Source organism: Thamnophis elegans, chromosome 15 (assembly GCF_009769535.1).
Source record: "Thamnophis elegans isolate rThaEle1 chromosome 15, rThaEle1.pri, whole genome shotgun sequence".
Classification (NCBI taxonomy): domain Eukaryota; kingdom Metazoa; phylum Chordata; class Lepidosauria; order Squamata; family Colubridae; genus Thamnophis; species Thamnophis elegans.
This window is the reverse complement of record NC_045555.1, coordinates 45,134,568-45,160,599: the sequence shown is the minus strand read 5'-3', so window position 1 is coordinate 45,160,599 and position 26,032 is coordinate 45,134,568. Positions and strand designations below refer to the sequence as shown.

The 26,032-nt window shown below is 43.2% G+C and overlaps 1 long non-coding RNA gene across 3 annotated transcripts in view; it reads left to right on the top strand.

The window, feature by feature from the left end:
• The window catches only part of LOC116518298, a 27,041-nt gene extending 8,018 nt beyond the window's left edge, over positions 1 to 19,023 (top strand). For 2 of the 3 annotated variants that reach the window (XR_004256541.1, XR_004256540.1), the window contains 2 exons: positions 1,283 to 1,326; positions 18,908 to 19,023. This is a non-coding gene — a long non-coding RNA (uncharacterized LOC116518298). Of the gene's footprint in view, positions 1 to 1,282; positions 1,327 to 4,035; positions 4,159 to 18,907 lie in introns of those variants that run through there. The other variant, XR_004256542.1, reaches the window with a different exon arrangement.
• Positions 19,024 to 26,032: the final 7,009 nt, after the last annotated feature.

Here is a 26,032-nt window from a genome sequence, read left to right as displayed (position 1 = left end):
TTGCTCAAGTATTGTAATTCTTAGATAAGACTGTGGTGTATAGTTGCTGAAACTTTAATTTTGTTTTACTTTCCTGTTTGCCTTGTTAGTATTACATAGAGTATGAAGAACATACAGACTAGTGTTTCTCAGCCTTAGTAACTTTAATACATGTGAACTTTAATTCCCAGAATTCTCTATCTAGCTTGGTGGATGGGGAACTTTGGGGTTTGAAATCCATATATCTTAAAAGTTTTCAAGGCTAAGAAACACTGATATGGATTAAACATTATATTTACAGTGTTATTTTGTTTTCTTCCTTTAATTGGGCATATAGGATTGTCTTGGACAATGGTTCACCCACAAAACCGCGCTCGACTAAACCGCGCCTGACTAAACCGCGTCGCTGACGTCATCAACAGGGCGACAACAGCGCGGAGACAGAAGCACGCTGTAAACCCTAAACCTAAAATTAACCCCTAACCCTAAACCTAACCCCCCTAAACCTAACCCTAAACCTAACCCTAAACCTAAACCTAAACCTAAACCTAACCCTTAACCTAACCCTAATCCTAATCCTAACCCTTAACCTAACCCTAACCCTAACCCTTAACCTAACCCTAAACCTAACCCTAACCCTTAACCTAACCCTAAACCTAACCCTAAACCTAACCCTAAACCTAAACCTAAACCTAACCCTTAACCTAACCCTAATCCTAATCCTAATCCTAACCCTTAACCTAACCCTAACCCTAACCCTTAACCTAACCCTAAACCTAACCCTAACCCTAACCCTTAACCTAACCCTAAACCTAAACCTAACCCTAAACCTAACCCTAACCCTTAACCTAAACCTAAACCTAACCCTAACCCTTAACCTAACCCTAAACCTAACCCTAAAGCTAACCCTAAACCTAACCCTAACCTTAAGTTGAATCGGCTTGCTTTCAAAGCGCTATTTAAAGCGCCCTTCTTTCTCCGCGCTGGCTGTTGTCGCCCTGTTGATGACGTCAGCGACACGGTTTAATCGGGTGCGGTTTAGTCGAGCGCGGTTTAGTCGAGCGCGGTTTTGACGGGTCACATTGGACAATCACTATATTCAGTGTTGAATATTTCTACCTAATAGTTTTCTATATAATGGTTGTATCCTAAATCTAGCCACTTGCCTTTAGAACTACATACTCCATAGCATCTGAAGTTCCCCATTATTCTGGTGGACTTTTCGACCACTCATTGCAAATCTGCTGCAACTTTGAATATTTACATAGTTTGCCTTACTCTGAGAATCTTAATCTTATTTCAGACCAAGACTGAGATGACTCCGAACAGAACCAGACAAGGGAGAGGGTAAGACATTTTCTCAAATTATTCATGGGCTTGGTGGGGAACATTTTATGGCTGAATCTGAATGACAGCTGAAAATTTCCCTTCCCTTTTATCACAATTTTCATATATTTGCATCTCTATGAAATGACAGCTAACCTCTCCTGCACTAGCTAATCCCGAGATGATAAATTCTTGTATTATTCTTACATTCTTGTAAGCTGCCTTGAGTCGCCATGTGCTAATCGGTGGCAATATAAATTTCCAAATAAATAAATATGAATTTTTGAAACCCACCACTGAAACGCACACACATGCACACACACACACACCTTATTTTTTTAAAAAAACTGTGGGAAACAGCAGTGTATCATCAAATATGTGTGTTACATATATATTTGCACACATACATATTTGTTGTGCAGAGAGTCACGTTATTTTGAGTTCAAAATAGGAAACTTCAAAATGAAGTGATTTGCTCAAAAAAGTGAAAGTGAGAAGTTGAAGAAAGGGCTGATATGCTGCCTTGGCCCCCATGGAGAACTGTCTTACCACAAAACATAATTCAAGTGCAAACTCAAGCAGAAAGCTTTTTCAATTTTTTTTTCAAATTGCCTTTTTCAGAAATGCAACCTAACTTAGTGAGGAGTTGTCAAATTAACTCTTGCAGTCAAGCTGGCCTATTTGAAAACTTTTGCCATCTCTCTCTTTTGTCTAGATTTTTTTTAAATGGTTCTGTGCATATCATTACTCTCTTTTACACTCAAGTAGTTTCGTCAACCCTCTTCCTCTTTCATTCTTATTGTTGCTTAATCATCCTTCAATTCATTTATCTAACTTTTCACTCCTATCCTTCCCATCCTTTTCCTTTCTTTTAGACTTTTGCAAACATCTTTATTGAATTCTGATTTTTTTTCCCATTTGTTTAAAGACAATAATTTTTAGGCAAGTAGAGGAAATCCTCTACTTGCAAGCAAAATTGAGCCCAAAATTTCTGTTGCCGAGTGAGACAGTTCTTAAATGACTTTTGCCCCTATTTATGACTCTTCTTGCCGTAGTTCTTAAGTGAATCACAGCAGTTGGTAAGTTAATCACACGGTTGTTAAGTAAATCTGGCTTCCCCCTTGTCTTTGCTTGTCAGAGGATCACAAAAGGGCATCACATTATCCTGGTGTGGGAAGTTATCATCCAGCCCTCTTCCAGAAAAATGAAGGAAAAGTTATTTTGCAAGGGGGAAAAATGCCGTCGCTTTAAATCAGAACTGAGCATGCCTGGCTGTGGAATTCTGGGAGTCCACAAGTTTAAAAAGTGCCATAGAGCTGACGGCACGTCACTAAGAACGGTACCAAGAAAAGTCATAAAATGGGGCAAATTTTTATTTAACAGATGTCTCACTTAGTAAGGGAAATGTTGGGCTCAATCGTGGTCGTAGGTGAAGGACTACCTGTATTTTCTTTTGCTACTAACAGAATTCAACTATAGGTTGAACAGCAACATTTGCTACTAATAGAATTCAACTCGAGTCCGAACCAGCCATGAAAGCTGAGAAGATGACTTTGAGCCAAACGCTAGGCTTTCAGCTCAGCCAAATTCTGCGATTTTCGTAGTGGAGTAGTTAAGTATACTTCCTTTGATTGGTTGAAAAGAATAGGACACACAAATCAATCAATGTTACCAGTGACGTGCGGTCAGCTTTAGGGCTGGTGAGGCAGCTTTTTACACTGGTGGACTTCAACTCCCAGAATTCCACAGCCAGGCATGCTCAGTTCCGATTTAAAGCGACAGCATTTTTCCCCCTTGCAAAATAAGTTTTCCCTTTTTTCTTCTTCTCCCTCCCCCTCCTTCCCCCCTCTCTCCCTCCCTCCCCCCTCTCTCAAACAGACACACGCACAAAGAGAACTTGGATCCCTCTCTCATTCACTCACTCTCAAACACAAACACAGAGAAGTTGGATTGGATATATTTTCCAAAGGCTTGAAAGCAGCTCCTCTGCCATACCTCCCCTTCCCCTGCTGCCTTCCGATCAAACTTTTTGAATTCCTCCCCCCTCCCCACACACGCACCTTTTCCAGCTGTTTCAGAGATGATTTCAACTCTGCTTCTGCCTGCCCTCATGAAAGGCCAGAGGTCTGAGTCAGACTGAGCTAGTTGCTCCCAGAGAATTCTAAAAAGCCTCTAAAAATGCCCTCTACAGGAGGCGAGAGAATATGTGCCTCATTTACATAAGGAATTTTTTGCTTGTTAACCCTTGCTTAACTCTTAAAAGGCGAAAAATTCCTTATGCAAAAGAGGCCCCTAGTTCTCTGGCCTCCTCCTATGGTTAACACAAAGCACTGTTCCAAGTCACTGTGAATCTGGCAGCAACTACCTTGGCTTTAATTATTTTTAAAAAAAATCTTTAAAATTCTTTCCTTTTCCTCATGACTGGTGAGGCCACGCCTCCCCTGCCTCTAGTGACTGCACGTCCCTGAATGTTACTTTTTTTATTGTGAGTTTTGCCAAAGTTCTATGTCTATGATAGCGAATCTCTGGCACATATTTGCTGGCACGCCAGCACTCAGCTCCGGTAGATTCATGTTCCGGCCTTCTGGAGCGCCAGGGGAGGCTGTTTTCACCCTCCCAAGGCTTCAGGAAAGCCTCCGGAAAGTGGGGAGGGCGAAAAACAGGCCCAACAGGCCAACCAGAAGTTCATTCCTGAACTTCCGGTTGCTCATCATTTTTCACTCTCCCCAGGTTTCAGGAAATCCTTCCGGAAAGCCTTCAGGAATGAACTTCAGGAATGAATGCAGGCCACTTCAGCTGACTGCTATCTGCAGTTCAGTGGTTCAAATCTCACCGGCTCAAAGGTTGACTCAGCCTTCCATCCTTCCGAGGTGGGTGAAATGAGGAACCAGACTGTGGGGGCGATATGCTGACTCTGTAAACCGCTTAGAGAGGGCTGAAAGCCCTAAGAAGCGGTATATAAGTCTAACTGCTATTGCTATTGCTATTGCTAACTTCTGGTTGGCCCGTTGGGCCTGTTTTTCATCCTCCCCAGCCTCCGGAGGCTTTCCTGAAGACTGGGGAGGGCGAAAAACAGTCCCAACAAGTCAACTGGAAGTTAGGAATTATCCGTTTCCAGCTTCTGGAGGGCCTCCGGGATGCGGGAGAGGCTGTTTTCACCCTACCCAGGCTTCAAGAAAGTTTCCAAAGTCTGAGGAGCGGTCGTGCATGGGTGGTGGTTACGCGTGCATGTGCAGTTGGGGGGGGGGGAGGATTGAATTGGTGTGGGCACACATATATGGGTGATAGGACACGCAGGCACAATTTTGGCACGCCATGAGAAAAAAGATTCACCACCACTGTTCTATGTAATATGGTGAAATGTTTTTCTCATTTTGTTTTAAATGTATTCCCAAAAAAAATCCCATAGCTTTGAGACTGGAAAATAGGTAGATGCAGTTTTGAGCATGCAGATAAAATAAAAATAACATTGTGAAGAAAAAAACCAACAGCCGCACACCAGGAAATAGAATGCAGCAGCATGAGATATAGATAAGAACAGGAAGCAGCACGCAAGAGTGTAGAAAGAAGGAGGAAGATGAAAATATCTCTGGGACTTACTAAATTTATTCCATTTGGAGATGTGGTTTTTAATTGATGCTGCCAGATTGTGTGTGTGTGTGTGTGTGTTTTTTTTAATGACCACGCGTTGGATTCATTCACAAAGTCTGTGAGAGGAAATTGAGAAATAATGAATGTCCTCATTATTTCGTACTGGCTTCACAGACCTGTGACTTCTGCCAGTTATGAAGAAACTGGTGGGCTGTGGTCTATTCTTTAAAGTGTCGCAATGCCATTCTTTCTTGCAATTGTGTTTGTTCATTTTTTTCTAGCCAGAACTTTTGCAGTAGTAAGCCAAAACCTTTTTTTCCTAATAAGTTGCTCAGGAATTTGAAGAGCAAAGGGTTCCTTATAGCTAGTGGTTCCCAAACTTGGCAACTTTAAGACTTGTGGACTTCAACTCCCAGAATTCTCCAGCCAGCTCTGGCTGAACAGAGGACCTAGGTGGAAACCACTGTCATGGGGGGGGGGGGGGGGAGAGAATATCTAACAATCCTACATTCAAAACATGGCATGAGGCTAATTAAAGATAAAAGCAGAATGGTGAAGTATGTGGTGTTAACTACTGATAGTGATATCCAGAGCAATAGAGTCGATTCCTGGACAAAAATTACATGCCGATCGTAGACTTTGCTGCTTTCCTTGCAATAATACATCTCTGTGATTTGGAATTATTTCTTCTTTCTCAAAGAGCCGAGGTGGCGCAGTGGTTAGAGTGCAGCACTGCAGGCTACTTCAGCTGACTGCAGTTCAGCAGTTCGGCTGTTCAAATCTCACCGGCTCAGGGTTGACTCAGCCTTCCATCCTTCCGAGGTGGGTAAAATGAGGACCCGGATTGTTGTTGGGGGCAATATGCTGACTCCGTAAACCGCTTAGAGAGGGCTGAAAGCCCTATAAAGCGGTATATAAGTCTAACTGCTATTGCTATTGCTATATTTTCAGTTGAGAGCCAATTTGGTGTAGTAGTTAAGCTATCAAACTAGAAACTGGGAGAGAGGGATTTCTAGTTCTACTTTAGAAACAAAGCCAGCGGAGTGACCACGGGCCAGTCGCTCTCTCTTAACCCTAGTAAGAAGACGATGAACAACACTTCTGAAATCTTGCCAAGAAAACTCCCGGAACTAATCCAGGCAAATCACCAGATATCAATATTGATTTGAATGTATATGCACACACACATATATTTCTGGTTGAGACATTTTAGGAAATATTCTTTGATTCTTTTATCCAATGGAATATGCTGATGCTTGTGTAAGAGCCAGGGCCAAGAAAATTAATATGTTAAACTTTATTTTCTGTCTAAAAGAGACAGTCTTTGTACCAATCTGGTGACTTCAAATTCTCCCCCTTTGATCATTTTTCCCCCATGAGTCGCCCAAAAGTAACTCTTGATGCTCTACAATTATACCACCAAAGTGGTGTTTACAACTTCCTCAATCCTCAGCTATAGTTCTATTTTTTATTTCTATGTGAACTTGCCAAGATAAGTTACTGATTTCCACATTGGGAAGATTTTTTGTGTGTGGCTGAAATCATATAGGCACATGTCACACAGTCTGTTATTAATATTAAATGGAATATTAAAGGGAATCTGTCTTACCCATAAGACAAATTACAAATTAATCTGATTAAGCTGGAGAGCAATGTTGATGATGTTCAGCGTTGTGTTGTGCTCCAAATATGCATCATTGCCCTCTGCAGGATTTTCAAGGAAATATTCATTCAACAAATGGCAAATTTGCTCCAACTATGAAGCCAACGGACTTCGTATTGCAGTGTAGGAAGTTATCACCCAGCCCTCTCCCAGAAAAATGAAATATCCTAGGAAATATTGAAAAGGCAGAATATTTCTTTTGGATATGAAAAGGGAGAAACTTTGTTTGTGGAAGTGCAGAACTCGTCAAAACCGGGTAAGGAGCGCGGGCGGGCGGGTGCGCTCTTCGCCGTTCCCGGAAGTTAGTTACTTCCGGGTTCGCCGACCAACCGGTTCGTGGGGACCGCCGCGAACCGGTTGAAACCCACCCCTGGTACAAACCCACCACTGTTTTAGACCCAAACAATTCCAACTAACTCCAATTAACACACCAAAGTTAGCTGTTCTTAATGAACTTCAGATTTTCTTTTTATCTTCGTAAAACTGTTCTGCAGCTATTTCATAACATATTTTTTATAGGACCGTGCCCTAAATATTTTTGACCCACTTCAAAAAGCAGCTTTGTCTTCTCATAAAAGAGATCAAAAGCCTTCCTTTCCTTAGACATTCCTTACCTACCTAAAATTTAATTTGGATATTAAATTATCAGGTGTCTCACTTTGATATATATGAAAGGTATTGCAGATAAGCCACATGGAATTTACCAAGTACAGATAAGCAGGTTAATTGAGTGGCTCTTCAAGGCAGCCCTTGAAGAGCATTCGGAGACTTCAGCTTGTCCAGAATGCAGCCGCGCGAGCGATCATGGGTGCACCTCGGTTCACCCACGTAACACCTATCCTCCGCGAGTTGCACTGGCTCCCTATTGGTCTTCGGATACACTTCAAGGCGCTAGTCGTCACTTATAAAGCCCTTCATGGTATTGGACCTGGGTACTTGAGAGACCGCCTGCTGCCAATTACCTCCAACAGACCGATTAGATCCCACAGATTACGCCTCCTCTGAATTCCATCCGCCGGCCAATGCCGACTGGCGACTACCCGGAGGAGGGCCTTCTCTGTGGCTGCTCCGACCCTCTGGAATGAGCTCCCCGTGGAGATTCGAATCCTCACCACCCTCCAGGCCTTCCACAAAGCCCTTAAAACCTGGCTGTTCCGACAGACCTGGGGCTAAAGAGCTGTTGCCCCCCGCCTCGAATGGTATGACTGTTGTGTGTTTTTAAATTATGTATTGTTATGTTTCGTCTTTTTTATTTCCTGTTTGTACCCCCCTTCCCTGACTTGGATTGTGAGCCGCCCTGAGTCCCCTTCGGGGAAAAGGGCGGCATATAAATGAAATAAAATCCAAATCCAAAAATTCTACTACAACTTCAACATTAATTGTTTATGTGCTGTGTTGCTTTGCTGAGACTATAAGAATTGAAATTCTCCTTTGCTCAAAATAGTCCCCGATTTTTCTTTTCTCGTGAGGAGGAATCTGGGATAGCTGATTTGCTCCATCCAGACTGCCAACTTTTGTGACTCAGCAGTTTTGCTGAGAGTTCTTTCGGGATACAAGATTCATTATGCAGCTGGGGGCGGGTTTGAGGCAAGTTTGGAGATAAAAGGACGGATGCTGCCACGCCCCAGGCGCTGGAGTCAAACGTTCCTTCGTGTGTTCCGTGTTTGGTAAAAGATTGTTTGATTACTAATTGTGATTTATGCCTGTTACACTTGGACAAGTGCTTTGGTGTTTCATGTAAACTTGAAGACTGTGGAAGAACTGCAGCATTTGTAAGAGCTTTTGTTTTGAATTCTTATCGGAGATTTATGTTTATGTTATTTTCTGGGCTCGAAGCCAGTTTGAACTGTAAACTGATAAAGAAAAGTTCTTTTTAAGTTGCCTGCCTGCGTTTGTTAACGAGCCGTGCAAGGGGGTGGGTGGGTGTCAGAACAGCCAACTATGAACATTTTCAGTACATACTGTCACTTCTCTTTTGCAGATTTGGGAGATGACCCATGAGGTTGGAAGTGAGTAATTGAGATCAGCCAAATATCTTTGGTTTATTCATTTCTGTTTATTCAATATTTATTTGGTGTGACCTGCCCAGTGGTGGGTTTCAAAAATTGTTGGAACCTACTCTGTGGGTGTGGCCTCCTTTGTGGGAGTGGCTTGCCACCCATGTGACCGGGTGGGAGTGGCTTGCCGCCCATGTGACCGGATATGAAATTATGAATTAGTACTTAGGTCAGTCCAAGTAGCTATTCAGAAACTCTGGCATTGAAGCATGCAAGCCTTAAAGCTGTCAAGTTACAAGATCCTTGCCAGTGGTGGGTTTCAAATTTTTTTGGAACCTCTTCTGTAGGTGTGGCCTGCTTTCCGGGTCCACTGGTGGAACCTCTTCTAACCGGTTTGGTAGATTTGACGAATCGGTTCTACCGAATAGGTGCAAAATGGTAGGAACCCACCTCTGGACCTGCTGCAGTTGGACATCTCCCTGGGGGTGTCAACTGGCTGTCAACACCCTCTGATTCCATTTGATCCCCTAATGTGTCTGCTCTTTCTTCTTCCACTCCTCCTTTTGGGCGGGAGGTGTGATGAGATGCAACTCTACGCATTCAGATTAACTGCAGTGAAACCAAAGGATGGAAGCAGGTCAGAAAGATTGGCATGACATTAGAGGAACCTATATATTCCAAATATCCTATTTTTTCATAGCTAACAACAGGTGCAAGAGAAATTTATTTGATTCATATCTAATTTTGCATGTTCAAAGCAATGTGCAAATCAAAGCACAATTATTCTTTAAAATTTGAAGGCCTCTGAATTCTGCAATTCAGTTGAGCAAAATGAACAGTGTAGGTGTGTGTGTGTGTGTGTGTGTGTGTGTGTGTGCGTGCAGGATTACAATTTTAAGAAAAAATGAAAACAAAAATTTGTAGATACATGTAGAGTGTGTGTGTGTGCGCACGCGTGCGCGCGCGAATTTTGTTTTAATAGGATGAACTAAATGTACATACGAAGAAATGAAAAAGTGAAGCTATAATCAACAGATTTATGCATTTCATTATTTAACTCTTGAATAAAATTCTACAAATTTGAGAGATTTTCAATCCTCTACAAAATTGCTGGAATTTTTAGATCAGTATATTTTTCTAATCAATTAGAAATGTCACCGTTCAATGTCATATTTCCCCCCGTTTATTCAATATGTCCGCATCCATTAATCAGCAATTCACATTGCTTATGAATTTGCTGTCATCTATAATGCCCAGGATAACTTTTTACTTTATCCTTCCACTTTTTCATCTAAATCCCTCAACTTTCTTTCTTTTCTTTTTTCTTTTCTTTTTTCTTTTCTTTTTTCTTTTCTTTTTTTTCTTTTTTCTTTTCTTTTTTCTTTTCTTTTTTCTTTTCTTTTTTCTTTTCTTTTTTCTTTTCTTTTTTCTTTTCTTTTTTAAAAAAGCATAATAATTACGGAGGCTAATTTCATTTTTGGTAGCAGGAATGCTCTGTACCAATTTCCAATTAAGGAACAGCAAGATGATCCTGGCAAGCTGAAAGATAAAATACCATCAATAATTGGAAGCTAACAATCCAGCAGAAGTTGGACCAATTATATTGTAGGCGAAGGCCGGGGAACATGAATGAATGTGTTTCATGTTCATATTAATGGGATCTGCATGAAAACCAAAGCTTTTCTCTTTGGGAAAGTCCTTGTTGGGATCAAATGTTCATCTATGAAAATAAATAGGAACTTCTCTTGGTCGTAAGGATTTATATACAGGTAGCCCTCATGTTACAACAATAATGGAGCCTCCCCACTATGATCATAAGTTGTGGTGGTTGTAAAACAGATCGGTCAGTTAAGCAAATATCATAGTTGTTAAACAAGTCAATGGTTTACTGTTGTGACTCAGCAGATGTTTGCTGTGAGTTGAGTCGGGATGCAGGAATAACAATGCAGCTGGGGCTCGTTAGTGTGGTCTTCCGGAGATAAAAGGACTGATGGTGCCACGCCCTGGTTGCAGAAGTCAACGTTCATTCGTTCGTTTGTGGTTCGTCGTTCATCGGTCGTGGTTTGTTTGTGAGAGGCACTTGGATAAGTGATTTGCTTTCTGTAACCCTGAATCAAAGAGACACTTGGAGAAGTGATTTGCTTTCTTTCTGTACACCTGGTTTGGCCGTAAGAGATCTTTGTTTTGGCATTCTGTTATCTTCTTGCCAGAGACATTATTTATGTTTATTTTGGGCTCGCAGCCAGCGGAAGCCAGGACTGATAAAGTTATTTCCTTTTAAGTCTGTCTGACTGTCGTCTGTGATCAAGCGAAGAAGGGGGGTCAGAACAGTTTACTATGGAAGTGATTTTGCTGAAAACTGGGGTAAGTGCAAAACCATCATAAAACATAATCACATGACCAGCAGGATGTTGCAAACAACAATGAATGGGACTATGTTTGTCAAGCACCCAAATTTCAGACATGTGATTGCGGGGATGGGGCGAGGACGGGGGGGGGACAACCTTCGGAACTTTGAATCTGGCTTGTAACTAGCCCCAAAGTAGGTCCACTGTAACTTTGCTCCCTAACTTTGGTGGTAAGTCAAGAGCTATCTCTATTTTTTATTTTATTTTTTGCAGCAAGAGGATATTCATAGAATTGCTTTGCTCTCTGTGGACGAGAATGGTTTTCAGATGTGAGTGATTGGTTTCCCCTTTGGAAAGGAATCCTAGTTTATTGAACACTCAGAGTAGATTTCTTAAGGAGAATTCTGGATTGACTTCAAGGAAGGGCAAAATGAACACATGATGGTGTGCCAAATGGTGGAATTATTGGTTTTTTCATCAGGGGCTCTGGCAACTGAGCAGAGATAATGTTTTTATTGCTTTACTAGCTGATAACCCAGCATTGCCCGGGTATTTATTTATACTAATCCTGTATTAGACAGGAAAAGCCCTGATTTTGTTGAAAATGTCCGGACCAAACGTAATTTATAATATTGGCTTTCCCCCCTTACCAGAGGGAGCCCCTTGTGGAGTACTGAGAAGCCGTTACCATGGCAACTCCATTGTGCTGTACAGTAGAAGCCATTTGATGGCAGTACACTAGAAGCCATTTTAAGACACAACAGGCTGTATCTTAACAGAACCCCAAACTAGCTAAATAAAAATAAATACAATAAAATAGCAAGGCTGGCAATCCTTCTAGTCTTTTCTCCCAGGTCAATTTTCCCTGGAATTTCAGAGGTGTTCAGCCATCTGGATTGCTGATGACACTCTTCCCTCCCATCTGGTTTCCTTGTGTCCTTTTCCTTTCATCCCTCTCATCCCTAACTCCATTGCAATATCTTGATACTTGATATTTGGAGAGTCAATTTCTGATGGCATTTCATATGACGAAGAAGAAACAGTGCAGCGCTGGGCAGAGCAATGAAATAATGCGTTGGATTAAGAAAGTGGAGAAGTGAAAAAAGGAGCTGAAATGAAAGAATTTGTAGGGACAATAGAAATGGTGGATAAAAAGACAAGGAAGGTTAAGAATTGGTCAGCACCAGGTAAAGGTGTACTGCATGATTTTTTGGGTTGAAACATCTGGCTAGTTTGACCACGCTCGCCGCCTCCATCATCTCAAAAATAATAAGACCTCCCTGAAAATAAGACCAAGTACTTATTTGGTGGGTCTTTTGGCGGGAGGAAACACGGTACTTGAAAATAAGCTTGTTCCACTTGAGCAGAAAGAAAACCATCCAAACAGCAGAGGGGTAAAAGATCAAATTCTAATTGACAAGATGATTTTGGAAAACTACAAGAGAAAGAAGACCAACCTGAATGGAAGAGACAATTTTTTTTTAAGGAGACTCACGACCACTACTGCTGGCTCAGCGGGAGCTCATCAGCTGAAAAGCTGACAGTCCAGGTTCGAGACCCACGCGATAGGGCGAGCTCCTGTTACTCGCCTCAGCTCCCGCCCACCTAGCAGTTCGAAAGCATGCAAATATGAGTAGATAAATAGGTGTTCTGTCCCCCCTTCTCTGCTCGTTAAACAGACGACAGGCAAACAACTTAAAAGGAACTCTCTTTATCAGTTCTCGGCTCAGACTGGCTGCGAGCCCAAAAATAACATAAATACAGTCTCTGACCAGATAACAGAGTACCAAACAAAAACTCTTACAACGCAATGCACTTCTCCAAGTGTATCCTTGAATCAGGGTTACAGAAAACAAAGCACTTCTCCAAGTGTATCTTACACAAACCACGACTGCTGATCAATCAATGTTGAACGAACCAAGGAACGTTGACTCCTGCAACCAGGGCGTGGCACCATCCGTCCTTTTATCTCCAAAACCCCACTAACGAGCCCCAGCTGCTATCGTTAATCTTGCATTCTGAAAAGACTCACAGAAGACTGCTGCTGAGTCACAAAAAAAAGGTATCACTTTGGAGGGAAGGTAACAGTGTTCTGAGCTCCTTGGTGTATAGCCATGCTGGCCACATGACCACGAAATGCCTTCCGACAACACTGGCTCCCTCGGTTAAGAAACGGAGATCGGACTGGACTACTGCAACGTGCTCTACATGGGGCAGCCCTTGAAGAGCATTCGGAGACTTCAGCTTGTCCAGAATGTAGCCGCGCAAGCGATCGTGGGTGCACCTCGGTTCACCCACGTAACACCTATCCTCCGCGAGCTGCACTGGCTGCCTATTGGTCTTCGGATACGCTTCAAGGTGCTAGTCGTCACTTATAAAGCCCTTCATGGTATTGGACCTGGGTACTTGAGAGACCGCCTGCTGCCAATTACCTCCAACAGACCAATTAGATCCCACAGATTAGGCCTCCTCCGAATTCCATCCGCCGGCCAATGCCGACTGGCGACTACCCGGAGGAGAGCCTTCTCTGTGGCTGCTCCGACCCTCTGGAATGAGCTCCCCGTGGAGATTCGAACCCTCACCACCCTCCAGGCCTTCCGCAAAGCCCTTAAAACCTGGCTGTTCCGACAGGCCTGGGGCTAAAGAGCTTTTGCCCCCCCCCTCGAATGGTATGACTGTTGTGTGTTTTTAAATTATGCATTGTTATGTTTCATCTTTTTATTTTCTGTCTGTACCCCTCCTTCCCTGATTTGAATTGTGAGCCGCCCTGAGTTCCCTTCGGGGGAAAAGGGCAGCATATAAATAAAATCAACATTCAACATTCAACATTACTACTTGGCATCTGAGGAATGATTATTTGTCATCAGAAAGTTAGCAACCCTTGGAATATAGCAATATAGCAATATAGCAGTAGACTTATATACCGCTTCATAGGCCTTTCAGGCCTCTCTAAGCGGTTTACAGAGAGTCAGCATATCGCCCCCAACAACAATCCGGGTCCTCATTTTACCCACCTCGGAAGGATGGAAGGCTGAGTCAACCCTGAGCCGGTGAGATTTGAACCGCTGAACTGCTGATCTAGCAGTAGCCTGCAGTGCTGCATTTAACCACTGCGCCACCTTGGCCCATGGAATAAAATGCAGATTGCTCCATCTTCATTGTGGAATGTTTTTTTTTTATTTTTGGTAGCAGTATTTTCACTGCATCCCCTGATTTCTTCATTTTCCAGAACAGTAGACAATTTAGTCAACGTTTTTGGTTTTGTTTTCATGGCCAAGCTCAGTCATTTTTATTACTGTCTTAAAAGGTAGGTGAAAAACCGTAGACTTCTTTATTGCTGCAGTAAAAGGATTTTTTATTATACGTTGAATGCTCACTTTTCATTCATCTTTCAGTGTATCCATTGACAATGCCACCTGGCATACTCCTAAGATTCAGCAGTAAGTCATCCATTTCGGCGTATCATTTTACGGACTTGACCCATTTCCAAAAAAGTGGGTTGGGAGAGTTGAAGGACCTGAGTGAAATTTTACGTCTGTGGCGGGAGATAAATACTAAGCCTTCTCCAAGAAAAATTGATTTTCTTTGGGAATAGACTTGGTGAAACCTGAACAGGATAAAGGCAGAAAAAAAATTATTGGAATATTAAATCGCCTGCATTATTACTCTTATAGGACTTTGAATAGAAGATGGAAGAAATAAAACTTTAAATTGGAAAATTGGGCACGGGAGTCATATAGAGTAACTTTTTGGTGTTTTTTTTTTTAATCTTATCAATTTCATATATACATTCACAATTATATGATCTCATAACTGTTATTAATAATATGTATTTATAACCATTTTTCCCTACAGTTGACAATATACTTGAAGATTGCTTTCTTAACATCCCATAGACCCATCTTACCTTACAACGGTCCTACCTCTTCTTCCCTCCCTCCCTCTTTCCTTCCCTCGTTTCTTCTCTCCTACTCCCCTTCCTTCCCTCCTTCCTTCCCTCCCTCCTTCCCCTTTCCTCCTTCTCTCCTTCCCTCCTTCCTTCCCTCCTTCCTTCCTTCCCTCCTTCTCTCCTTCCTTTCCCCCTTCCTTTCCTCCTTCCTTCCCCCCTTCCTTCTCTCCTACATTGCCTCCTTCCTTCCCTCCTTTCTTCTCTCCTTCCTTTCCTCCTCCCTTCCCTCCTTTCTTCTCCCCTTCCTTCCCTCCTTCCTTCCCTCCTTCCTTCCTTCCCTCCTTCTCTCCTTCCTTTCCCCCTTCCTTTCCTCCTTCCTTCCCCCCTTCCTTCTCTCCTACATTCCCTCCTTCCTTCCCTCCTTTCTTCTCTCCTTCCTTTCCTCCTCCCTTCCCTCCTTTCTTCTCTCCTTCCTTCCCTCCTTCCCTCCTTCCTTCCCTCCCTCCTTCCCCTTTCCTCCTCTCCTTCCCTCCTTCCTTCCCTCTTTCCTTCCTTCCCTCCTTCTCTCCTTCCTTTCCCCCTTCCTTTCCTCCTTCCTTCCCCCCTTCCTTCTCTCCTACATTCCCTCCTTCCTTCCCTCCTTTCTTCCCTCCTTTCTTCTCTCCTTCCTTCCCTCCTTCCCTCCCTCCTTCCTACCCCCCTTTCTTCTCTTTCTTCTCTCCTTCCTTCCTTCCTCCTCTCCTTTCCCTTCTCTCCTTCCCGTTCCTCCCCTTTACTTTTTGGGGCAAAAGTGGAAGGAGGGAATAAATGTATGCATTTATATTTAAAATGCTTGTATTTATGCCCACATTATGAAACACATGATGGCTCATAAACAAAATACAACAGAAACCCACAATAAAAACTCCTGGTGTCCTGAAGCAACATTCTCTCACAACTTGGTATTTTGATATTTGCAACACTTAAGTTGCAAATATTTCATGGTTTTTCTTTGTGCATCATTTTTGCATGGATCCCACTTTATAGAGCATTGAGAAAGATACATTAAAGGAGACCATCCAACCTGAAGGAGCTTATACTGTTAAAAACCAACATGCAGGGAGGAGAAAGTATTAGAAGCAGACAAAACAACATCTCTGCATCTCTAGAGCAGTGTATCTCAACCTTGGCAATGGGAAGATGCGGGAACTTCAACTCCCAGAATTCCTCCAGCAGGCCAGCTGAGGATTTCTGGGAGTTGAAGTCCACGCATCTTCCCACTGCTAAGGTTGAGAAACACTGCTCTGAAATATAGTTGGGCCATTTGGAGAAGCAGTTAAAAGAAGCTGAAGAAGGAACATGTCAAAAAAGTCAAGGTGGCGCAGTGGTTAGGGTGCAGTACTGCAGACCACTTCAGCTGACTGCTAGCTGCAGTTCGGCGGTTCAAATCTCACCGGCTCAAAGGTTGACTCAGCCTTCCATCCTTCCGAGGTGGGTGAAATGAGGACCCGGATTGTTGGGGGCGGATATGCTGACTCTGTAAACCGCTTAGAGAGGGCTGAAAGCCCTATGAAGCGGTATATAAGTCTAACTGCTATTGCTATATTCAAGCTTCCTATATGAGTATGTCACCTACAAATAAAGAATGGAGCTTCTACTGCTTTGATACCCCCGCACCATCAGACACCCCTTTGTGGGAACAGGAGGACTGTGTTCAAGAAAAAAATAGGGTTATGAGAAAGAAAACAAAACAACACTGTAGGAAGTTAAAACCCACCCCTTTCCTAGAAAAATGAAATATCCTGGGAAATATTGAAAAAGGCAGAATGTTATATTTCCCTGGATAAGAAAATGGAGAAACATGTTTTTAGGTAGGAAACAGACTCAATAGCGCCCACCTTTGTCAATGGGCCATTAAAAGGCCTGTTTCAGTCTATTCTACATAACGCAGATTTCTCCCCTTCAGCTCCAGAGTGATGGGATTAAGGCATGATAGTATTAGCCCTTTACCCATCTCACCACAGGGCCACCTGGGAGGAAGCAATGCTCAACCAAGCTTGAAACTCAAAACACACAACCTACAAAGTTAGCTAAGGCATTGTGGGGTTGGGAGAGCATTGCTTGAAATAGGGGAGATTTAATATTCTACAGTATTGCTGAGGGCCCTCTGGGCATGGTAGCCAAAATTAGGATTTTCTGTGTAAATGCTGGATTTGGGATTGGAGTGTTGAACTAGGAATAAGGAGAGCAGAGTTCACATTTCCCACTAGCTTTCTGCTCCCTCCCAGAGTGTATTTAAATTGCCTGTCTTTCTTTCCAAGCTTTAATAAAATGCTGCTGTGGGAAGTTATCATCCAGCCCTCTCCCAGAAAAATGAAATATCCTAGGAAATATTGAAAAGGCAGAATATTTCTCTGGATGTGAAAAGAAAGAAACATGCTTTAAAAGACAGAATAGTTGCCTGTAGCTTCCTGCCCATCCCTACTTTGTCAATAGGCCATTGAGAAGGCCAGGCTAGCCCACTTTACATAATAAAGACTTCCCCACTGCAGCTGCAGGGGGAAGGGATATTACTCAACTCTCCACATGGCATCTGAGAACTCATCTATACCTGGATTCAAAACAGCCTAGAGAGTAGCCCCCTGCATGGGCCCATGGGAGTCTGACAACCAATCAGAATACATTTCTTACACAGGAACAGGAAACAGAGAGGTGGGACTGAACAGGTTATAAGAAGCCTAGCAAGCCCCTCCCTCAGCCCTTCTCTTCTTCTCCACCAACATTGAAGCACGTGATCACCTTTTCTGTTCAGGGCTCAAGCCATGTGGCCCCGTCCAACAATAAACCATCTTTCCAAGCAGCCTCCATGTCTCCAGTGTCTTCTTCCCCACTTGGAGCCGAACCCAGAAGGACGTTTCTTCCAACACTGCAATTTTATAAACAAGGAATGGTGAACCACGTGCAAAACATTAAACCAGTAATGGAAGGTTCCTATATCACCCTAAACCAAGCTTCCCTACCCTATAATTGTACGTATCAAAACTCCCAGACCTCTCAGCCAGCGTGACCACCGCTGAGAATTAAAGTCTAATATCTTCAAAACACCCAATTTGGGGAAGGGTCCATAAGTACCTAACAATTCTCATTAAAAACCAGTACATTTTCTATCCATTATGTTGGTTCCACCACAAAACCGCGTTCGACTAAAGCGCGCTCGACGAAACCGCGTAGCTGACGTCATCACAGGGCGACAACAGCGCGGAGACAGAAGCACGCTGTAAACGCTAAACCTAAAATTAACACCTAAACCTAAACCTAACCCTTAACCTAACCCTAACCCTAACCCTTAACCTAACCCTAACCCTTAACCTAACCCTAACCCTAACCCTTAACCTAACCCTAACCCTAACCCTAAACCTAAACCTAAACCTAACCCTTAACCTAACCCTTAACCTAACCCTAACCCTTAACCTAACCCTAACCCTAACCCTTAACCTAACCCTAAACCTAACCCTTAACCTAACCCTTAACCTAACCCTTAACCTAACCCTAACCCTAACCCTTAACCTAACCCTAAACCTAACCCTTAACCTAACCCTAATCCTAACCCTAACCCTTAACCTAACCCTAAACCTAACCCTAAACCTAACCCTAACCCTAAACCTAACCCTTACCTTAACTTGAATCGGCTTGCTTTCAAAGCGCTATTTAAAGCGCCCTCCTTTCTCCGCGCTCGCTGTTGTCGCCCTGTTGATGACGTCAGCGACGCGATTTATTCGGGCGCGCTTTAGTCGAGTGCGGTTTTGTCGTGCCACGCATTATGTTACGTTAAGCTGCTTGTTTTTACTGTTTAAAAGCGGCATCTGAAATGGATGGAAGGGCATGAAAAGGTTTATTGTACTAAATTTAATGTTCTGCACTATTATTTCTATTGGAAACGGCATTATTTTAGAAAATGCCCTGCCTCCTTCTGCTCTTCTCTTCCTTATTTCAGCTAAATGTAGCTGCTCCTATTAGTAATCCTAAGGGTTTTGTTGTTGTTATTTAAAAAATAGGGGAAATACAACTCTTTGAACCCTTGTACACATTTGGGTCACTTCTTGACACTTACATGGGCTTTATGTTGTTGTTCTAGATTCTTCTAGAAGAATCTCTAGTTGAGACATGGCAGCAGTGTTCCTATATCTCAGGGACTGCCACAAAGAAGAGGGAGTCAAGCTATTCTCCAAAGCACCTGAGAACAAGAAGCAATGGGTGGAAACTAATGAAGGACAGAAGCAACTTAGAACTAAGGAGAAATTTCCTGACAATTAGAACAATTAATCCGTGGAACAACTTGCCTCCAGAGGTTGTGAATGCTCCAACACTGGAAGTTTTTAAGAAGAGATTGGACAACAATTTGTCTGAAACGGTACAGGGCTTCCTGCCTAAGCAGGGGGTTGGACTAGAAGACCTCCAAGGTCCCTTCCAACTCTGTTATTCTATTCTATTCTCTTTCACATTTTGTCTCCTTCCCTTTCTTTTACTGCCTCTGCTATTGGCAAATCTTCTTAAAAGATATTTGGTTTGGCAAAAATAAAATCTGGAACTGTGGACTTAAAGCAATATATAGGAAGTAAAGTATTTAAATCAGGAGAAGAATATATTTATTTTTCTCCTGATCAGTTTTTGGGCCCCATTTTTACCCTGGCATAAATAAATATAATTTCTCGAAGCGGTTTCCTTTTATAGTTTGTACTATTTGAAGATTAGAGCTCATATCCTCATCTCTTTTCCTCGGCTTTTTTTAGCTAAGCAAGAAGAGCCCTGTACACAAGGCGTTCATAACATTTCACAGATCTTGCTGTTGCTATGGAAATTGGTCCTTTTAAAAATCGATGGGCAAATCCAGGCCCTGCCAACTGTCTCTCGAAGCGAAAGGTGTGCGTCACTCAAATTATTTGTTCTGCATTATTCCATCACGACCTTGTCGGCATCATGGGGAGGAAAGGATTATTATTAACATCTGCCTACCATCAAGAGAGAATTTGCAAGTAAAACAGAAAGAACCAAGCCAAGAGGACATTGCCAAGCATATTTTCCTCTGTCATATACATCATTTCTTCAGGGCTGTTTGCTGGATTGACTTTTTAAAAATAAATATTTCTTTGCATTAGGTTTTTTTTTTTCTGCCCCTCCATTGAATCTCTCTCTCTCTCTCTCTCTCTCTCTCTCTCTCTCTCTCTCTCTCTCTCTCTCTCTCTCTCTCTCTCTCTCTCTCTCTCTCTCCCTTCCTCCCTCCCTCCCTCCCTCTCTCTCTCTCACTCACACACACACACCATTTAATGTCCTTTTAGTAGTTTCCTCCTCCTGGGGAAAATATATCTACATTTGCTTAATTAGCATGATATTGATTAAGTCAGCAACGTCCTAAACCAGAAGTGGTGGGAGGGAGCATTAATATAGCAAAAACATTTGATAATCTGTTCAGAAATTAACCATTCAAACTAAAAAGAAAATTAGTTTGTTAAGGCTTCACAAATGAATTCACACTTCTATTCTCTCTCTCTCTCTCTCTCCCTCACTCTCTCTCTCTCTCTCTCTCTCTCTCTCTCTCCCTTCCTCCCTCCCTCCCTCCCTCTCTCTCTCTCACTCACACACACACACCATTTAATGTCCTTTTAGTAGTTTCCTCCTTCTGGGGAAAATATATCTACATTTGCTTAATTAGCATGATATTGATTAAGTCAGCAACGTCCTAAACCAGAAGTGGTGGGAGGGAGCATTAATATAGCAAAACCTTTGATAATCTGTTCAGAAATTAACCATTCAAACCAATTAGTTTGTTAAGGTTTCACAAATGAATTCACACTTCTATCCCCCCCCCTCTCTCTCTCTCTCTCTCTCTCTCTCCCTCCCTCTCTCTCTCTCTCTCTCGCCCTTCCGCCCCCCCGCCCTCCCTCCCTCTCTCTCTCGAACTCCCCCACACACACCATTTAACGTCCTTTTAGTAGTTTCCTCCTTCTGGGGAAAATATATCTACATTTGCTTAATTAGAATGATATTGATTAAGTCAGCAACGTCCTAAACCAGAAGTGGTGGGAGGGAGCATTAATATAGCAAAACATTTGATAATCTGTTCAGAAATTAACCATTCAAACTAAAAAGAAAATTAGTTTGTTAAGGCTTCACAAATGAATTCAGACTTCTATTCTCTCTCTCTCTCTCTCTCTCTCTCTCTCTCTCTCTCTCTCTCTCCCTCCCTCCCTCCCTCCCTCCCTCCCTCCCTCCCTCCCTCCCTCCTTCCCTCTCCCTCTCTCTTCAATCTTTCTGGCAGAAATAGTTAACGGTTACATAAGGAACTAAATCCACATGTATTTTGCATATTTGCTCAGGCAGAGTTTGCTCAGCGATTCTTTTCAACTAAGTCTTAAGTAATCTTTTCCAGGGCCCATTTTAATGAATCACCCACAAATGTAAAACAGCTGATGGTTATTAAAAAGAGTTGAACTGCATCCCTGTGAGTAGGATTACTCAATGTCCCGGACTGACTCGAATTGTACATGAGCCGGGACAACTTGGTTTGATAAAAAATGCCTTGGACACTAAAATTGTAAAGATCCACCAAGGAAAAGTACAGATTTAACCATCATTTTTTTTGCTCCTGCCTGGCTCACAATGGCTAAGGGGGAGATACGCGTTTCGTCCTTCTCCGAAGTGGGAAAGGATTGCAACTTTTGCAAGAGTGCTAACCACAGCATATCTAGATTCCTTTCAGTCTGGATTCAGCACGGAAACTGCTTTGGTCGCTGATCGATGATCTCTGGAGAGCCAGGGATAGGGGTCATCCCTCTATCCTTGTGCTCCTTGACCTCTCAGCGGCCTTCGATACCATCGACCATGGTATCCTTCTGCGACGGTTGCGGGAGGTGGGAGGCACCGTCCTTCGGTGGTTCTCCTCCTACCTCTCGGACAGGTCGCAGTCGGTGTTGGTCGGAGGGCAGAGGTCGACCCCTAGGCCCCTCAATTACGGGGTGCCACAGGGTTCGGTCCTGTCCCCCCTCCTATTTAACATTCTACATGAAGCCGCTGGGTGAGATCATACACCGGCACGGGATTAAATATCACCAATATGTGGACGATACACAGTTGTATCTGTCCGCCCCGTGCCAACTCAGTGAAGCGGTAGAAGTGATGTGCCAGTGCCTGGAGGCTGTCAGGGTCTGGATGGGAACGAACAAGCTTGCACTCAATCCCGACAAGACCGAGTGGCTATTGATGCTCCCTCCCAAAGATTGGCTAATTATTCCATCTCTCAGTCTGGGGTGGTGGTGGTGAAATTATACGCCACTCAGAGAGGGTTCGCTGAGAAATAATAGTGATAAATATAGTGGTACTGTAGAGGCGTGACCCGTCAAAACCGCGGTCCACAAAAGCGCGATCGACGAAAGCGCGCATTTGACGTCATCACAGCGCGACGAAAAAAATTAAAAATTGAAATAAAAATTAAATTAAAGCAAGCCGATTCACATAAAGGTAAGGGTTAGGGTTAGGGTTAGGGTTAGGGTTAGGTTAAGTGTTAGGGTTAGGGTTAGGTTTAGAGCGTTAGGGTTACGTTTAGCGTTAGGTTAAGGGTTAGCGTTAGGTTAACGGTTAGGTTTAGGGTTAGGTTTAGGGTTAGGTTTAGGGTTAGATTTAGGGTTAGGTTAAGGGTTAGGTTTAGGGTTAGGTTTAGGGTTAGGTTTGGGGGGGTTAGGGTAAGGTTTTCGCTTTATTTTTACATTTTTCGATCACAGCGAGATGTTTTCGTCGCGCTGTGATGACGTCAAATGCGCGCTTTCGTCGACCGCGATTTTGTCGTCTGCGGTTTTGTGGTGGAACCCTGTAGAGGAAGACGTGCAGAATCTGGGGTGGGGTTAAAAGAGGAATCAGCCTAAAATCTCTATGTAGCCACAAACTGATTAAGTCCAACCAGAGGTGGGTTCCTACTGGTTTGCACCAGTAGGTTTGGGGGGGGGGGTCATGTGAATGTGTGAGAGTTGTGTGAGAGTTGGCCACGCTCACTCAGTCACATGCCCCCGCCACCTAGCCACATCCACCGAACCAGTGGTGAAAATTTTTGAAACCCACCACTGAGTCCAACCCTTGTTGAATTCCGTGGTTTCTTATTTACCTCCAAGCAGGTGGTAACCTGGCTGCCTATTGGTCTTCGGATACGCTTCAAGGCGCTAGTCGTCACTTATAAAGCCCTTCATGGTATTGGACCTGGGTACTTGAGAGACCGCCTGCTGCCAATTACCTCCAATAGACCGATCAGATCCCACAGATTAGGCCTCTTCCGAATTCCATCCGCCGGCCAATGCCGACTGGCGACTACCCGGAGGAGAGCCTTCTCTGTGGCTGCTCCGACCCTCTGGAACGAACTCCCCGTGGAGATTCGAACCCTCACCACCCTCCAGGCCTTCCGCAAAGCCCTTAAAACCTGGCTGTTCCGACAGGCCTGGGGCTAAAGAGCTTTTCCCCCCCCCCCCCTCGAATGGTATGGTTGTTGTGTGCTTTTAAATTGTGTATTGTTTTGTTCGTCTTTTTATCCCTTATCTGTATCCCCTTCCCTGACTTGGATTGTGAGCCGCCCTGAGTCCCCTTCGGGGAAAAGGGCGGCATATAAGTGCAATAAATTCAATTCAATTCAAATTCAAATTCAAGATCCCTGTTCATAGGCTATTTAGCAGTAAATCAGTTTAATTGAACCTTCAGCTGTTGCCCTAGTCTTTCAAGCCTGGCACATATGTCTTATTTATTTTCAATAGTATCATAATCATCGGGCACAAAAGCAGTGTTATTTTTCATCTTTTTTTTTCCGTAGAGGTGTGTAAGGAAAACTGTCATTTGCTGCCTGATTTATGATCTGTTGGGACGAAAGTCTTCACAATTATAATTAGCTCTGATGGCAGGAATTTGGGGAGCTGTGATCTCAATACTTCTAAAGGTGCTAGTTTTATAGAGATTCAATCCTAAAACTTTGGATACTCTGGTTCTCACAAACAGCTAATAAGATTGTAAAGCTATTTTCTCAACGATACACTCTCATATTGTCAATGGAAGCCCATTTGGCTGAGACAAGGCATTTAAAAAAAGGTTTGTGTGTTTGTGGTTCGTTCTTTCTTTTCTTTTCTTTTCTTTCTTTCTTTCTTTCCTTCCTTCCTTCCCTCGCTTGCTCGCTCCCTTCCTCCTTCCTTCCTTCCTTCCTTCCTTCCCTTCCTCCCTCCCTCCCTCCCTCCTTCCTTCCTTCCTTCCTTCGCTCGCTCGCTCCCTCCCTCCCTCCTTCCTTCCTTCCTTCTTTCCTTCCTTCCTTCCTTCCCTCCCTCCTTCCTTCCTTCCTTCTTTTTTTCCAATTATATCACCGTCTGCATCAAGATAATTGGTTAGGAATGTTCTACAAAAATGGATATAGCATTAATGAATATTCTGGAAAAAAAACGTGCACATACAGTACATGGTGGGGGTTATTTCGGAAAACTAGGGTATTCTTCAACAATTTTGGACTGCTAAGTGAGCATCTATTCCTCTTCATGATGGTAATTGTGTTTTGGTTAGGTATTTTCACTGAGTCTAATTTGCTATGGGATTTGCTCAAATTGTAGCATGTGTTTCTTCTTCAGAGCAATTTAATTTACATGTATGCAATGCGTCACTAAATCACTTATCCTCATTCGTCCTAATATGAGCTCCTAGCCCAGTGAATATATTTGAATAATGTAACATGGGGAAATGCCTATTTTCTTTATGGATTCCATGTTCTTCACCTTCACTTAAAGAGAAGAGCTACGCATAGCATTCCTTTTATCTTTACCACTGTCCTGAGTTTAACTTGTCTGAGATAAACGAAGCCTTATGGAGAGATATTAGAAGCAATTGTTACCTGATCTTTCCTGGGCTTTAGTCAACCCTGAGCGCTAAATGAATGTAGGAAAAAAGCCCCTTTCAACATCCCTGAATGCCTTGCAGTTCTGAAGGCTTTAACTCTGCAGGCATATTCATTCTTATTAAACTTTTAAACTATGGGTGAATTTCTAAGTGTGAATTTCTAGTTGAACAGGCTCACATCAAAAGCTGTCACCATCAAATGAATTAGGTAGGGGGGGAAACCTGGCACCACCTCCCCAATTCAGTTTAATCTAACCTCTTGTTAACTCCTTCGGAGGGATTTATTTCACACATAAAAGAAATCTGGACAAAGGTAGGTCTAAGAACAGTAGATAAAGGTAAATGTAAATGAAAAGGTTTCCCTTATCTAGTCGTTTCTGACTCTAGAGGGCAGCACTCATCTCCGGTTCTAGGTGAAGGGAGCCAGCATGAAAGAAGACATTTCCGTGTTCATGTGGATCTACGCCAAGGGCACAGAACACTCTTACCTTCCCACTGAGGTGATACCTATTTACCTACTCACGTTTGCATGCTTTCAAACTGCTAGGTGGGCAGGAGCTGCAGCACTTAATGGGAGCTCGCCCCTTTGTGCAGCACTCAGCTCTGGAATCCGTGCTGCCAGATTTCCAGCTGACAAGCTCCGTGACCCGTCAAAACCGCGCTCGACTAAGCCGCGCCCGATTAAACCGCGTCGCTGACGTCATCAACAGGGCGACAACAGCCAGCGCGGAGAAAGAAGGGCGCTTTAAATAGCGCTTTGAAAGCAAGCCGATTCAACTTAAGGTAAGGGTTAGGTTTAGGGTTAGGTTTAGGGTTAGGGTTAGGTTTAGGGTTAGGTTTAGGGTTAGGTTTAGGGTTAGGTTAAGGGTTAGGGTTAGGTTAAGGGTTAGGGTTAGGTTTAGGGTTAGGTTAAGGGTTAGGATTAGGTTTAGGGTTAGGTTAAGAGTTAGGATTACGTTTAGGGTTAGGTTAAGGGTTAGGTTTAGGGTTAGGTTTAGGGTTAGGTTAAGGGTTAAGTTTAGGGTTAGGTTTAGGGTTAGGTTTAGGGTTAGGTTTAGGGTTAGGTTTAGGGGGGTTAGGTTTAGGTTTAGGGGTTAATTTTAGGTTTAGGGTTTACAGCGTGCTTCTGTCTCCGCGCTGTTGTCGCCCTGTTGATGACGTCAGCGACGCGATTTAGTCGAGCGCGGTTTTGTGGTGGAACCGAAAAGCTCAATGCAGAGGTGGGTTCCTACCGGTTTGGACCAGTTCGGGCAAGTACGTAGTAACTTGACCTGCCACGCCCCTGAACTGGTTCTTATCGGCGGTGGCGCCATCTTAATTTTTCAGTTCTGTGCATGCGCAGAACAATTTTCAT